We start from the raw sequence: 15,892 nt of genomic DNA, 5'->3' as shown, positions 1-15,892 counted from the left end.
TTAATAATTAAATTCAGCATTCATTTGTTCATTCAACAACTGCTTGCAGAGTGCATACAGCATGTTAAGAACTAGGACAGATGCTATAGATGTGAAAATGAACAAAACGTATCCCTGTTTTCAAATAGTTTCGTGAGTCTCAGGTATAAATCCTACAGCAGCAAGCAAGTTAAACACACGGAGGAAGCTGGTCATTTGCAAGACAATAAGAAACAGTGGGAGATTAGGAGTGCTTGTGATCCCAAGCTCTTAAAATTCTCCATAGTTAAAAAAAAAAAAAAAATTCTCCATAGTTGTTCTGTTTACAAAAATATGTCTGGGGACTGGATCCAGTCTGTATAGCCTAATGGGCTCTCTGGTGTCCAAGCTCTGGTCTTAATATTTAAGCAAATAATTGAATATCATGTAAAAGGTTCTGCGGGAAAAAGAAAACTGTCAGATTCTCTGAATTCACCTGTAAGTGGCATGCTGGAAGAAGTGGTACCTCAATGCTAAAGAATGAGTAGGCCTTATGCAGGTAAATGACGAGACAATGCCAGTCAGATGGAACCACATGTTCTAAGGCCTGGAGTCTGGGAGAGGGGTTCTTAGAACACTGGGACTAGGAGGGGCTTTCCTGTGGCTACAGTCTCAGGAGAGAAGGAAGAATGAGGCTGTGGACTTCAGCTTTTTAGCAAGGTTGTGTCCAAGGCTGTGTGCTTTTTGGTGAAACAGTTTTATCTCAAATCTAACACATTTAATAAACAATAAAACAAAAGAAACCAAGGTACACCTTATAATGCTGAGTTCAGATTTGCAACTTACTGCTGTCTCGAGATTTTCTTCCGCTGGCTAAGCTTCTTATGTTTGGCATAAAACAACTTTGTCAAATGTTAAGCTTGGTTCCAGTAGGAAAAATTAAGACACTGGAGTCCTAGTTATTTACTACAATGGTGCTGAAATCCTGCTTACCTGACAATGCATACAGAGAATGCCCTTAGGTTTCCTTATAAAACCCACTATTTGGTTTAAGCACATTAATAAAACTGATAAGAATCAAAATGAAAGTCTAAAGAGTGACAAGAGATTCTTCTTTCAACTTATCTAAAATCCCAATTTATGTTCTAAAGATTAGAAGCTCTTTTAGGGCACAGACAATTTCCAATTCCTCTTTCTGTCCTCTATGTTTTGAATAATAGTACTTGAAGTGTACTCCTTATATATGTCCAACCAATATTTAATCAAAAGAATTGAACATTGCATTATTGTCCACTGCTGCATAACAAATCGGGGCTTCCCACGTGGCTCAGGGCAAAGAATTTGCCTGCTAGTGCAGAAGCTGCAGGAGATACGGGTTCGATCCCTGAGTCAGGGAGATCTCTGGAGGAGGAAATGGCAACCCACTCCAGTATTCTTGCTGGGATAATCCTATGGACAGAGGAGCCTGGAGGGCTACAGAGCCTGGGGTCGCAGAGTTGGATACAATTTAATAACTAAGTGACACATAACAAATTATGCCTAAAGTTAATAGCTTGAAACAATAAACATTTGTGATTGCCAAATTTCTGTAGGTTAGGATCTGAGAAGAGCTTGGTGAGTGGATCTGGCTCAGAATCCCCCATAAGCTGCAATCAGTGTTTGCTGGGGCTGTAGTCATCTCAAAGCTCAACTTTGGGAGGACCCAGATTCAAGTTCATTCATGTACTATTGATCATCAGACCTCATACTGCTGCGTCCCAAGCTCATGCATATGGACCTCACTGTGGGGCTGCTATACAACCTGGGAGCTGCCTTCACCAGAGCAAGCAATCCACGAGATAATGTAGAATACCCAACACGAAAGCTATAGTTCTTTATAATCTAATCTCAGAAATGGCAGCTTATCATTTCTGCCATATTTTATTCATGACAAGTAAGTCAATAACCCCAGCCCACACACAAGGACAGGAAATTACATAGGGTATGAACACTAGGAAGTGGGGTTCATGGTGGACCATATTTGAGATTGCCTGCCAAAAACATCTTAAAGAGAAACTAGGAAATAGAGGACACTGCTACTCTGAATAAAGTCAGGATGCTGCTACTGAGGAAGAAGTAGATAATGGGTATGGGAAAGTTAATTACTGTAGATTGAACAATTTTGCAAAAGACATGACTCTACCTCACGATTTCCAATATCATCAGTGAAATCAAATGACTATGGAAATCAATGAAACAACTCACTATTTTTTCATAGTATGGAAGCAAGTCAGACAAGATAACATAGAAGTATAGAGGTAGGGACTTCCCTGGTGGTCTAGTGGCTAAGACTCCACACTCCCAACGCAGGGGGCCAGGGTTTGATCCCTAGTCAGAGAACCAGATCCCACATGCCACAACTATGCATCCTGTGTGCTGCTGCTGCTAAGTCGCTTCAGTTGTGTCCGACTGTGCGACCCCATAGACAGCAGCCCACCAGGCTCCACGGTCCTTGGGGTTCTCCAGGCAAGAACACTAGACTGGGCTGCCATTTCCTTCTCCAATGCATTGAAAGTGAAAAGTGAAAGTGAAGTTGCTCAGTCATGTCTGACTCTTTAAGACCACATGGACTGCAGCCTACCAGGCTCCTCTGTCCATGGATTGAGGTCTCCTACATCCTATGTACTGCAACTAATATGTGATGCAGTCAAATAAATACATTCCCCCCCCACCAAAAAAAAAAAAAAGAAATACAGAGGTAGAGAAAAAAATAAGACGACATATCCCCAAAACTCACAAAAATTTGGGGGAGATGCATGTAATCATACTACTTTGAGATTCAGTTCAGTTCAGCTCAGTTCAGTCACTCAGTTGTGTCCGACTCTTTGCGACCCCATGAACCGCAGCATGTCAGGCCTCTCTGACCATCACCAACTGCCAGAGTCTATCCAAACCCATTTCCATTGAATTGATGATGCCATCCAACCATCTCATCCTCTGTCATCCCCTTCTCCTCCTGCACTCAATCTTTCCCAGCATCAGGGTCTTTGCAAATGAGTCAGCTCTTCGCAGCAGGTGGCCAAAGTATTGGAGTTTCAGCTTCAACATCAGTGCTCCCAATGAACACTCAGCACTGATCTCCTTTAGGATGGAGTGGTTGGATCTCCTTGCAGACCCAGGGACTCTCAAGAGTCTTCTCCAACACCACAGTTCAAAAGCATCAATTCTTCAGTGCTCAGCTTTCTTCACAGTCCAACTCTCACATCCATACATGACCACTGGAAAAACCATAGCCTTGACTAGACGGACCTTTGTGGACAAAGTAATATATCTGCATTTTAATATGCTGTCTAGGTTGGTTATAACCTTTCTTCCAAGGAGTAAGCATCTTTTAATTTCATGGCTATAATCACCATCTGCAGTGATTTTAGAGGCCCCCAAAATAAAGTCAGCCAATGTTTCGACCGTTTCCCCACCTATTTGCCATGAAGTGGGATTAGAGATGAAGACTTTTGTAACCAGATCCAAGGAACATAGCGATTTCCAATTATTTTTTTAATGTACATATTTATTGCCGAGATTCCTTTCAACATCCATTTCTACAATAAACAGAAATGAGACTCCATGATGTTATCAGTTCAGTTCAGTCACTCAGTCGTGTCCGACTCTTTGCAACCCCATGAACTGGAGCACGCCAGGCCTCCCTATTCATCACCAACTCCCGGAGCTTACTCAAACTCATGTCCATTGAGTTGGTGATGCCATCCAACCATCTCATCCTCTGTTGCCCCTTTCTCCTCCTGCCTTCAATCCTTCCCAGCATCAGGGTCTTTTCAAATGAGTCAGCTCTTTGCATCAGGTGGCCAAAATATTGGAGTTTCAACTTCAACATCAGTCCTTCCAATGAATATTCAGGACTGATTTCCTTCAGGATTGACTGGCTGGAACTTCTTGCAGTCCAAGGGAATCTTAAGCATCTTCTCCAACACCATAGTTCAAAAGCATCAACTCTTCAGCACTCAGCTTTCTTTATATAGTCCAACTCTCACATCCATGCATGACCACTGGAAAAACTATAGCCTTGACTAGACTGACCTTTGTTGGCAAAGAAATGTCTCTGCTTTTTAATATGGTGTCTAGGTTGGTCATAACTTTTCTCCCAAGGAGTAAGCATCTTTTAATTTCATGCCTGCAGTCACCATCTGCAGTGACTTTGGAGCCCCCCCAAAATAAAATCTGACACTGTTTCCACCGTTTCTCCATCTGTTTGCCATGAAGTGATGGGACTGGATGCCATAATCTTTGTTTTCTGAATGTTGAGCTTTAAGCCAACTGTTTTACTCTCCTCTTTCACTTTTATCAAGAGGCTCTTTAGTTCTTCACTTTGTGCCATAAGGGTGGTGTCATCTGCATATCTGAGGTTATTGATATTTCTCCCAGCAATCTTGATTCCAGCTTGTGTTTCCTCCAGCCTGGCATTTCTCATGATGTTCTCTGCATGTAAGTTAAATAAGCAGGGTGACAATATACAGCCTTGATGTACTCCTTTTCCTATTTGGAACCAGTCTGTTGTGTCATTTCCAGTTCTAACTGTTGCTTCCTGACCCGCATACAGATTTCTCAAGAGGCAGGTCAGGTGGTTTGGTATTCCCATCTCTTGGAGAATTTTCTACAGTTTACTGTGATCCACACAGTCAAAGGCTTTGGCATAGTCAATAAAGCAGAAATAGATGTTTTTCTGGAACTCTCTTGCTTTTTCCATGATGCAGCGGATGTTGGCAATTTGATCTCTGGTTCCTCTGCCTTTTCTAAAACCAGCTTGAAAATCTGGAAGTTCACAGTTCATGTATTGCTGAAGTCTGGCTTGCAGAATTTTGAGCATTACTTTACTAGTGAGTGAGATGAGTGCAATTGTGTGGTAGTTTGAGCATTCTTTGGCATTGCCTTTCTTTGGGATTGGAATGAAAACTGACCTTTTCCAGTCCTGTGACCACTGCTGAGTTTTCCAGATTTGCTGGCATATTGAGTGCAGCACTTTCACAGCATCATCTCTCAGGATTTGAAATAGCTCAACTGGAATTCCATCACCTCCACTAGATTTGTTCATAGTGATGCTTCCTAAGGTCCACTTGACTGCATTCCAAGATTTCTGGCTCTAGGTAAGTGATCACACCATCTTAATTACCTGGGTCATGAAGACCTTTTTTGTGCATTTCTTCTGTGTGTTCTTGCCACCTCTTCTTAATATCTTCTGCTTCTGTTAGGTCCATACCATTTCTGTTCTTTATTGAGCCCATTTTTGCATGAAATGTTCCCTTGGTATCTCTAATTTTCCTGATGTAATGGGCCATATTTATTAACCAACTCAATGGAATTGAGAGTTAGATTTTTGGAGAAGGGAAAAAAGAAACCTGAAATAAGCAAGTATGTCTTTGGTTTTTCTAGTTCTCAGAATACTGAATGGTATGAAACAGATTTTTTTTTTTTTGAGTGGACTGAAAGAGGAATAAATGTGTTTACACATCTTGTCTCTGCAATGTTGTGATCTGTTGTTCTATGAATGACTTCCCTTCTGGAGGAAGTTGCCGCCAGCTATTGCAAAAGACACCAGCACCTTCCATCCACAACACACATTGTGTCTTGACAAATTGCACAAGAAGCCTATAAGAGAATTGGCATAATAGGCTTACTCAAAATGCTGATTTGCAACCCAATCATCCTCTCACAGTAAGAGTTAAGTGGAGAAGCAATTAGTTGAAGTCAGCAAAGTATAGAAGTAGAACAGACAGTGACTAAACTGCCTTCAATTGGAGAAGGAAATGGCAACCCACTCCAGTGTTCTTGCCTGGAGAATCCCAGGGACAGGGGAGCCTGGTGGGCTACCATCTATGGGGTTGCATGGAGTCGGACACGACTGAAGTGACTTAGCAAGCTGCCTTCATGGTAAAACACTGGAATAGGTACTGCTAGGAGACCAGATGACAAAGTCTTTAATTTTGTGTAAATAATCAGAAATGAGATTTTAACTTTTGGAAAGAGATTCTGATTCTTGGTGAGGAACTGACTGTGGCTATCAAGGTGCTGTTTCTTTCCTTTCTTTTTTTTCTTTTTTCTCTTTTTTTCTGTCCTTGTGATCCTGCTGACATTAAACTCCCATCATCTAAGCTAAGAGTGCATCTCTAGCTCTTGGCATTTTATATCTGAGTGGATATTATTGAAGCCCTGTATGCCTTAATAGCAAAAGTATATTCTTTAGAGAGAACTTTCTTTAATCCTTTTGTCCTCCAGCAAATTCTTCACATGGTAAGTTTTGTGTACTCCACACCAGATAGTAGAATCCACAAGGGAAGGAAGTATATATATCTAATTTACTAATGTTTTCTATATAGCCCAATTCCTGGAATATAGTAGGTTCTTAATAAATATTCATCAAGTGACTGTTTAATGAATTGGCATCATTTTCAAAGCCTCATTATAAACAGGATATGAATTTTCATTCTTCCCTGCCTTGATTTAATAGCTCAAATGCCTTTAATAAATCATACATTGCATAAATATCCTGTCACTAAAGACAAAGACACATTGTATTCTCTTTGCTTCTTTCTTTCTTTTTTCTCTCTTTCACACCATTGATGCTTTACTGCTTAAACAATGATGACATCCAGAATGATACTTACATTCAAAATTTTTGGAGAAGAAAAAGACAATACTGAAACAAGCAAGGTAATTTTTAGTTTTTGAATTCTTAGCTTTGAATTAGTTTTGAATAGGAAGATGAAAGAACTTATGTAATTTGCTTAACCTTACAAACTATATCACTTATCTTTGTAAGTAAATGCATCAAACACCTCTAGGGCCCCTTTCACATCGTGTCTAGCTACCTTTCAAAGCAGCTATAGTTGCAGCAAACTGAGAGTCAGTTCCTCAGTTCAGCTCTGTTCAGTCGCTCAGCCGTGTCCAACCCTTTGTGACCCCACGGACTGCAGCACGCCAGGCCTCCCTGTTCAACACCTTACTCCCAGAGTTTACTCAAACTCATGTCCATCAAGTCAGTGATGCCATTCAACCATCTCATCCTCTGTCATCCCCTTCTCCCACCTTCAATCTTTCCCAGCATTAGGGTTTTTTCAAATGAGTCAGTTCTTCACATCAGGTGGCCAAAGTATTGGAGTTTCAGCTTCAGCATCAGTCCTTCCAATGAATATTCAGAACTGATTTCCTTTAGGATGGATTGGTTGTATCTCCTTGAGACTAAACTCTCAAGAGTTTAAAGGCATCCATTCTTAGGCACTCAGCTTTCTTTATAGTCCAACGCTCACGTCTATACACGACTACTGGAAAAACCATAGCTTTGACTAGATGGACCTTTGTTGGCAAAGTAATGTCTCTACTTTTTAATATGCTGTCTAGGTTGGTTGTAACTTTTCTTCCAAGAAGCAAGCATCTTTTAATTCCATGGCTGCAGTCACGATCTGCAGTGATTTTGGAGCCCCCTTAAAAGTCAGTTCCTAGGCAGGTTGATAATAAGTCCAGGGGTCCCTGAGAAGAGAGGGGTCTGTGGTTCTTGAGGTAGAGATAGGGGTCTTGAATTCTCAAAGAGGAGGAAAGGACAACCTTTTTTTTTCCTCTACATTCCTTAGTCTTAGTCACATAAAATGTTTTTTTATCTTTAAACCTGGAACTGATGATTACACAACAAACAACTCAGTTTAAACTCTGTACTAGGGATTATATAACAACAATGTGTCCTGCTTGAGGACAGTTTCTCCTTCCTGAAAACCTTCTGACTAATCCTGATGGGGCTTCCTTCATAGCTCAGTTGGTGAAGAATCTGCCTGCAGTGCAGGAAACCCAGTTTCCATCCCTGTGTTGGGAAGATCCTCTGGAGAAGGAAATGGCAACCCACTTTAGTATTATTGCCTGGAGAATTCCATGGACACAGGAGCCTGGCAGGCTATAGTCCATGAGGTCAAAAGAGTCAGACACGACTTAGTGACTAAATCACCATAAACCACCAATCCTGATACTTAGAATGTATATTATGGGAGTGGGTCTGGTAGGATCTTTCTGTTGTTAAGTTCTAATTCTATTATCCTAAAATTTAAATTGTGAGAGTGGGTCTGGTAAAATTTTTACAACCTTGAGACATTGTTTTGATTAATTGTAATAACCAGTTAAAAAGTATGTAACTCCCTTGCTAACATTAGCAAAGGGGGCACTCTCTGCCCCCCTTCTGATGTCTATGTCAGAAGATTTCTCTGTCCCCCTTTCACACTTTAATAAAACTCTGCTACACAAAAGCTGTTGAGTGATTAAGCCTGGTCCCTGGTCCTGAAGTTAAACCTTCTTCTTCGGAGATTGTGAATCCAACATCATTCACCGTAAGCTATCAAAACCAACCTTGCACAAATATGAGCTGGTGGCACTTTTACAAGAACCACATCACTTAATTTTCCATTTCTTCCCTAGGTCTTCCCTAGGTCAAAAACAAAAACAACTGCATGTATCCACTAAAGACTCAGAAAAACCCAGCCTAGAAGAGAGTGGACACCCTGTTTTGGAGGAAGAGAGACAGAGATTTACCATAAGACTTCAGGCTCTACTACAAAGCCATAGTCATCAAGACAGTATGGTACTGGCACAAAAACAGAAATATAAATCAATGGAACAAAATAGAAAGCCCAGAGATAAATCCACACACCTATGGACACCTTATCTTTGACAAAGGAGGCAAGAATATACAATGGAGAAAAGACAATCTCTTTATCAAGTGGTGCTGGGAAAACTGGTCAACCACTTGTAAAAGAATGAAACTAGAACACTTTCTAACACCATACACAAAAATAAACTCAAAATGGATTAAAGGTCTAAACATAAGACCAGAAACTATAAAACTGCTAGAGGAGAACATAGGCAAAACACTCTCCAACATAAATCACAGCAGGATCCTCTATGACCCACCTCCCAGAATATTGGAAATAAAAGCAAAAATAAACAAATGGGACCTAATTAAAATTAAAAGCTTCTGCACAACAAAGGAAACTATAAGCAAGATGAAAAGACAGCCTTCAGAATGGGAGAAAATAATAGCAAATGAAGCAACTGACAAACAACTAATCTCAAAAATATACAAGCAACTCCTACACCTCAATTCCAGAAAAATAAATGACCCAATCAAAAAATGGGCCAAAGAACTAAATAGACATTTCTCCAAAGAAGACATACAGATGGCTAACAAACACATGAAAAGATGCTCAACATCACTCATTATCAGAGAAATGCAAATCAAAACCACTATGAGGTACCATTTCATGCCATTTCAGAATGGCTGTGATCCAAAAGTCTACAAGCAATAAATGCTGGAGAGGGTGTGGAGAAAAGGGAACCCTCTTACACTGTTGGTGGGAATGCAAACTAGTACAGCCACTATGGAGAACAGTGTGGAGATTCCTTAAAAAACTGGAAATAGAACTGCCTTATGACCCAGCAATCCCACTGCTGGGCATACACACTGAGGAAACCAGAAGGGAAAGAGATACGTGTACCCCAATGTTCATCACAGCACTGTTTATAATGGCCAGGACATGGAAGCAACCTAGATGTCCATCAGCAGATGAATGGATAAGAAAGCGGTGGTACATATACACAATGGAGTATTACTCAGCCATTAAAATGAATACATTTGAATCAGTTCTAATGAGGTGGATGAAACTGGAGCCTATTATACAGAGTGAAGTAAGCCAGAAAGGAAAACACCAATACAGTATACTAATGCATATATATGGAATTTAGAAAGATGGTAATGATAACCCTGTATGAGAGACAGCAAAAGAGACACAGATGTATAGAACAGTTTTTTGGACTCTGTGGGAGGGGGTGAGGGTGGGATGATTTGGGAGAATGGCATTGAAACATGTATAATATCATATAAGAAACAAATCGCCAGTCCAGGTTTGATGCAGGATACAGGATGCTTGGGGCTGGTGCACTACTGGAAAAACCATAGCTTTGACTAGATGGACCTTTGTTGGCAAAGAACTGTCTCTGCTTTTTAATATGCTGTCTAAGTTGGTCATAACTTTTCTCCCAAGGATTAAGAGTCTTTTAATTTCATGGCTGCAGTTACCATATGCAGTGATTTTGGAGCCCCCCCCCCCAAAAGAAAATGTGCCACTGTTTGCACTGTTTCTCCATCTATTTGTGATGAAGTGATGGGACCAGATGCCATGATCTTAGTTTTCTGAATGTTGAGCTTTAAGCCAACTTTCTCACTCTCCTCTTTCACTTTCCTCAAGAGGCTTTTTAGTTCTTCTTCCCTTTGTGCAAAAAGAGTGGTGTCATCTGCATATCTGAGGTTATTGATATTTCTCCTGGCAATCTTGATTCCAACTTGTGGTTCATCCAGCCCAGTGTTTCTCATGATGTATTCTGCATATAAATAAATAAGCAGGGTGACAATATACAGCCTTGACATACTCCTTTCCCTATTTGGAACCAGTCTGTTGTTCCCTGTCCAGTTCCAAGTGTTGCTTTCTGACCTGCATACAGATTTCTCAAGAGGCAGGTAGGGTGGTCTGGTATTCCCATCTCTTTCAGAATTTTCCACAGTATATTGTGACCCACACAATCAAAGGCTTTGGCATAGTCAATCAAGCAGAAATACATATCTGTTTTTCTGGAACTCTCTTGGTTTTTCGATGATCCAGTGGATGTTGGCAAATTGATCTCTGGTTCCTCTGCCTTTTCTAAGCCAGCTTGAACATCTGGAAGTTCACGGTTCATGTATTGCTGAAGCCTGGCTTGGAGAATTTTGAACATTACTAGCGTGTGAGATGAGTGCAATTGTATGATAGTTTGAGCATTCTTTGGTATTGCCTATCTTAGGGATTGGAATGAAAACTGACCTTTTCCAATCCTGTGGCCACTGCAGAGTTTTCCAAATTTGCTGGCATATTGAGTGCAACATTTTCAGAGCATCATCTTTCTGGATTTGAAATAGCTCAACTGGAATGCCATCATCTCCACTAGCTTTGTTCATAGTGATTCTTCCTAAAGCCCACTTAACTTCACATTCCAGGGTGTCTGGCTCTAGGTGAGTGATCACACCAATCTGATTATCTGGATCATGAAGATCTTTTTTGTACAGTTCTTCTGTATATTCTTGCCACCTTTTCTTAATATCTTCTGCTTCTGTTAGGTCCATACCATTTCTGTCCTTTATTGAGCCCATCTTTGCATGAAATATTCCCTTGGCATCTCTAATATTCTTGAAGAGATCACTAGTCTTTCCCATTCTATTATTTTCCTCTATTTCTTTGCACTCATTGCTGAGGAAGGCTTTCTTATCTCTCCTTACTCTTCTTTGGAATTCTGCATTAAAATGAGTATATCTTTCCTTTTCTCCTTTGCTTTCACTTCTCTTCTTTTCACAGCTATTTGTAAGGCCTCCTCAGACAGCCATTTTGTTTTTTTGCATTTCTTTTCTTGGGGATGGTCCTGATCCCTGTCTCCTGTACAATGTCATGAACCTCCGTCCATAGTTCATCAGGCACTCTATCAGGTCTAGTCCCTTAGTCAGCTTCCCATACTGTTTTTTCTGACTGTATAGAGCTTCTCCATCTTTGGCTGCAAAGTATATAATCAATCATTTTTCAGTGTTGACCATCTTGTGATGTCCATGTGTAGAGTCTTCTCTTGTGTTGTTGGAAGAGGGTGTTTGCTATGACCAATGAATTCTCTTGGCAGAACTCTATTAGCCTTTACCCTGCTTCGTTCTGTACTCCAAGGCCAAATTTGCCTATTACTCCAGGTGTTTCTTGACTTCCTTGTATTGCATTCCAGTCCCCTATAATGAAAATGATATCTTTTTGGGGTGTTAATTCTAGAAGGTCTTGTAAGTCTTCACAGAACCATTCAACTTCATCTTCTTCAGCATTAGTGGTGGGTGCATAGACTTGGATTATTGTGATATTGAATGGTTTGCCTTGGAAACGAACAGAGATCATTCTGTTGTTTTTGAGATTGCACCCAAGAATTACATTTCAGACTCTTTTGTTGACCATCATAATAGTCATCATAATGGCCATCATAATGGCTACTCCATTTCTTCTAAGGGATTCTTGCCCACAGTAGTAGATATAATGGTCATCTGAGTTAAATTCACTCATTACAGCCTTGTCTAACTTAAGGAAACTATGAGCTATGCCATGTAGGGCCACCCAAGATGGATGGGTCATGGTGGAGAGTTCTGACAAAATGTGGTCTACTGGAGAAGGGAATGGCAAACCACTTCAGTATTCCTGCTTTGAGAACCTCATGAACAGTATGAAAAGGAAAAAAAGATAGGACACTGAAAGATGAACTCCCCAGGTTGGTAGGTGCCCAATATGCTGCTGGAAATCAGTGGAAAAATAACTCCAGAAAGAATGAAGAGACGGAGCCAAAGCAAAAACAACACACAGTTGTGGATGTGACTGGAGATGCAAGCAAGGTCTGATGCTGTAAAAACAATATTGTACAGGAACCTGGAATGTTAGGTCCATGAATCAAGGCAAATTGCAAGTGGTCAAGCATGAGATGGCAAGAGTGAACATCAACATTTTAGAAATCAGCGAACTATAATGGACTGGTATGGGTGAATTTAACTCAGATGACCATTATATCTACTACTGTGGGCAAGAATCCCTTAGAAGAAATGGAGTAGCCATCACAGTCAACAAAAGAGTCCAAAATGCAGTACTTGGGTGCAATCTCAAAAACGACAGAATGATCTCTGTTCATTTTCAAGGCAAACCATTCAAAATCACAGTAATCCTAGTCTATGCCCCGACCAGTATTGTTGATCATCCACATTATGGAGGGTTATAAGCTTTATTCATTCTAGTCATTTAAATGCTCCTTTCATCCATAAACACCCTCAGGGAAACAGAATAACTTTGACCAACTGTCTGGGCATCTTGGGTTCCAGTCAGGTGAACACATAAAACTAGCCATCTTGCAAGCGGAGAATGAGAGAATAAATGCACCCCTCTTTCATTCTTCAGGTGAGAAATTGTGAGGCACAATTTACCTGACCTCTTAGGGGTCCCCAGCACGGAGAAGACCTGTGACCAACTCAATACTTCCCCCTGCTGGTGGTTCTTCCTCATTGCCTGCTTCTCTAGCTTCAGTATTCCACGCTTCCCTCCCCTCTCCCATCACATTCTAAAACAAATTACCTACACTCAGTATCTCAGGCTCTGCTTTCCTGGAGAAGGGAAGAAAGCTGATACCCAAAGATCATCAGGACCTTTTTTTCTTTCCCTTAGCCTTAGTGAGATATGTCTGACAATACAAATTATATGTATTTAGATTGTAAAAAAAATAACTGTGAGGCGATAGATATGCTAATTAACTTGATATGGTATAACTGCACAGTGTATGCCTATATCAAATTGTGTTGTCCATCTCAAAAAATTCTCTCACATATGTCCTGTTGGCAAGGCAAAACTATCTTTGATATATGATGCATTTGGGTCTCCCAAATGCTCATTACCCATGCATTTCTTTGGGACCCATTTTCAACCATCTCCAAAGGAAGATTTACATACAGAGTCCGTAACTCCCACAGTTAGGTTACATAAATAGAACTTTAAGAAATAAATTGCATAATTCTTCACTACACTGTAAAGTTCCTCAAGGCAGACGATGCGTCTGTTTTATTCAAGACTAATCCCTAAACATCAGACATGTTAAATCGAAGACCGTAAAGCTGGTAAAATGACCTATAGTACTGAAAATCAGAATTTTCTGACCTTAAAACCTGAGTTAACTCCAGCCACCCATACTGCTCTTAATATGTCCTGTAGGGAACTATTTTTTAGCTTATTTTGATTCCACCATTAGGTTTAACTGCTGAACCTAAGATTTCAGATCACAAAAGTAGAATTACTGTGTGAATGAATGTCTATACACAATCTGTTAAAATTAATCAGACATACTTCAATAAAACTGACCCTCAACTGCTAAATGGAAAGCAAAAATAACACTCCATGCCCTAAAGTAGTTGAGAATTCATAATGCCAGTGTATATTGATTCACACTCAGACCCATCGTCTAAGGAAAAACAACACTAAGTTATCCTATTAACCCTTCAGTGTTATCCTCTATTTTTAGTTGTATCATGGTTCTACCTCAGGCAGGGGTATATTGCTTCTTAGTACACAGACTGACCAGATTCAATTACCTCCACCAAATTTCTTTTCTTTAAGAAAAGCCAATCAGAGCTTAAGCAAGACTTAATAAGTAGTGGCACTGCACCAAATTAATGTGACTTAAATTCAAAGACTTAAGGCTTCAAAGAATCATTAACAAATTTGAACAATTTTTTAAAGTAATGAATCTTAATTATAATTTTACAAATACATCAAATTTGGAGATTTTATGTTTAGAAAAGCTTACTATAAAGACTGTAGTCAATACACTGAAAGAGCAAATATATTTCTATGAACAGACAGGACACACTGTAAGAAGATAATACTGAGATTATAATTCCATATAAACTTTGACCCATTGTGTCTATTTTCTCCTATCTTCCTTACTAATGTCCATGGTGTGGAAGAACAAAAAGTCCACACTAAACATTTATTAAGGATAAGGATTTTCAAGTCTGACTCTGTGGGTTTGCAAATTGGTTTCCTTGGAGAATTCCATTGACTGTACAGTCCATGGGGTCACAAAGAGTCGGACAGGACTGAGCGACTTTCACTTTCTTTCATTATTATCTGGGTGGCCATAATCAAGATGCTTGGCCTCTTTGTATCTAAAGTAAACTGAATAGTTGTAAAGTGTTAGTCTCTGAGTCACGTCTGACTCTTTGCGACCCCATGGGCTGTAGCCTGCCAGGCTCCTGTGTCCATGGAATTCTCCAGGCAAGAATACTGGAGTGAGTAGCCATTCCCTTCTCCAGGGTATCTTCCTGATCCAGGGATGGAACCCAGGTCTCCTGCATTGCAGGCAGATTCTTTACTATCTGAGCCATCAGGGAAGTCCTCCAGCTTACATATTGAAGCTGTAACCCATGGTGTGATGGTATTTAGAGATGGGGACTTGGGAGGAAACTAGGGTTGGATGAAGACATGACAGTGGGATCCTAATAATGGGATTGGTAACCTTATAAGAGGAGACACTAGCAGGCTTGCTCTTTCTCTCTGCATGCTAAGTCACTTCAGTCATGTCTAACTTTTTGTGACCCCATAGACTATAGCCTCCCAGGCTCCTCTGTCCATGGAATTCTCCAGGCAAGAATACTGGGGTGAGTTGCCATGGGATCTTCCCAACCCAGGGATCAAACCGAGGTCTCCTGCATTGCAGGGGAATTCTGTACCATCTGATAGTGTATTTTTATCCTATGGCATTATTGCAAGAATTACATAAGATAATAGTGCTTAATGTGAAGTAAAAGATACAGTATTTTTTTAAATTAATAGATTTCAGTTAATTTCTGTCTTTGAAATAGGTATCAATTTTAAAAGGAAGATAGTTGCAGAACTGGGATATTTCAAAGGGTCTTATTTTTCTCTTGCAGAGAAGATGTGATCACTGGCTTCATGGTTTTCAGATTCTCAAAGATTTGAGAATGTAGAGGTCTATAAATAAAATCCCCTGAGTTAAGACTTCATATATGTCTTCTAACTGGATTTCTCTATTTACTGTGTTCCAGCAGGTCAGACATGTAATATCAGAAAAAAATATTCCAATAACGTTGAGAAGATGCAGTTAAATGGAGCAGACTGAAGATGAATTTTTCTTGGCGTTGTGTAGATTTTCAGATGTGAAATTAGAGATGCACCAATCTCGCCCCAAGCAAGAAAATACACAGGGAGTTTATATGGTGTGAATCAACTTATTCTGGAATGTCAAAACTGAAACTCCTGACAAAATGGCATCAGGCACTAAGTTATATTCTGGAGAGGAG

This window comes from Bos javanicus, chromosome 18, assembly GCF_032452875.1.
Source record: "Bos javanicus breed banteng chromosome 18, ARS-OSU_banteng_1.0, whole genome shotgun sequence".
NCBI classification, from domain to species: Eukaryota; Metazoa; Chordata; class Mammalia; order Artiodactyla; family Bovidae; genus Bos; species Bos javanicus.
This window is presented reverse-complemented; position numbering follows the sequence as displayed.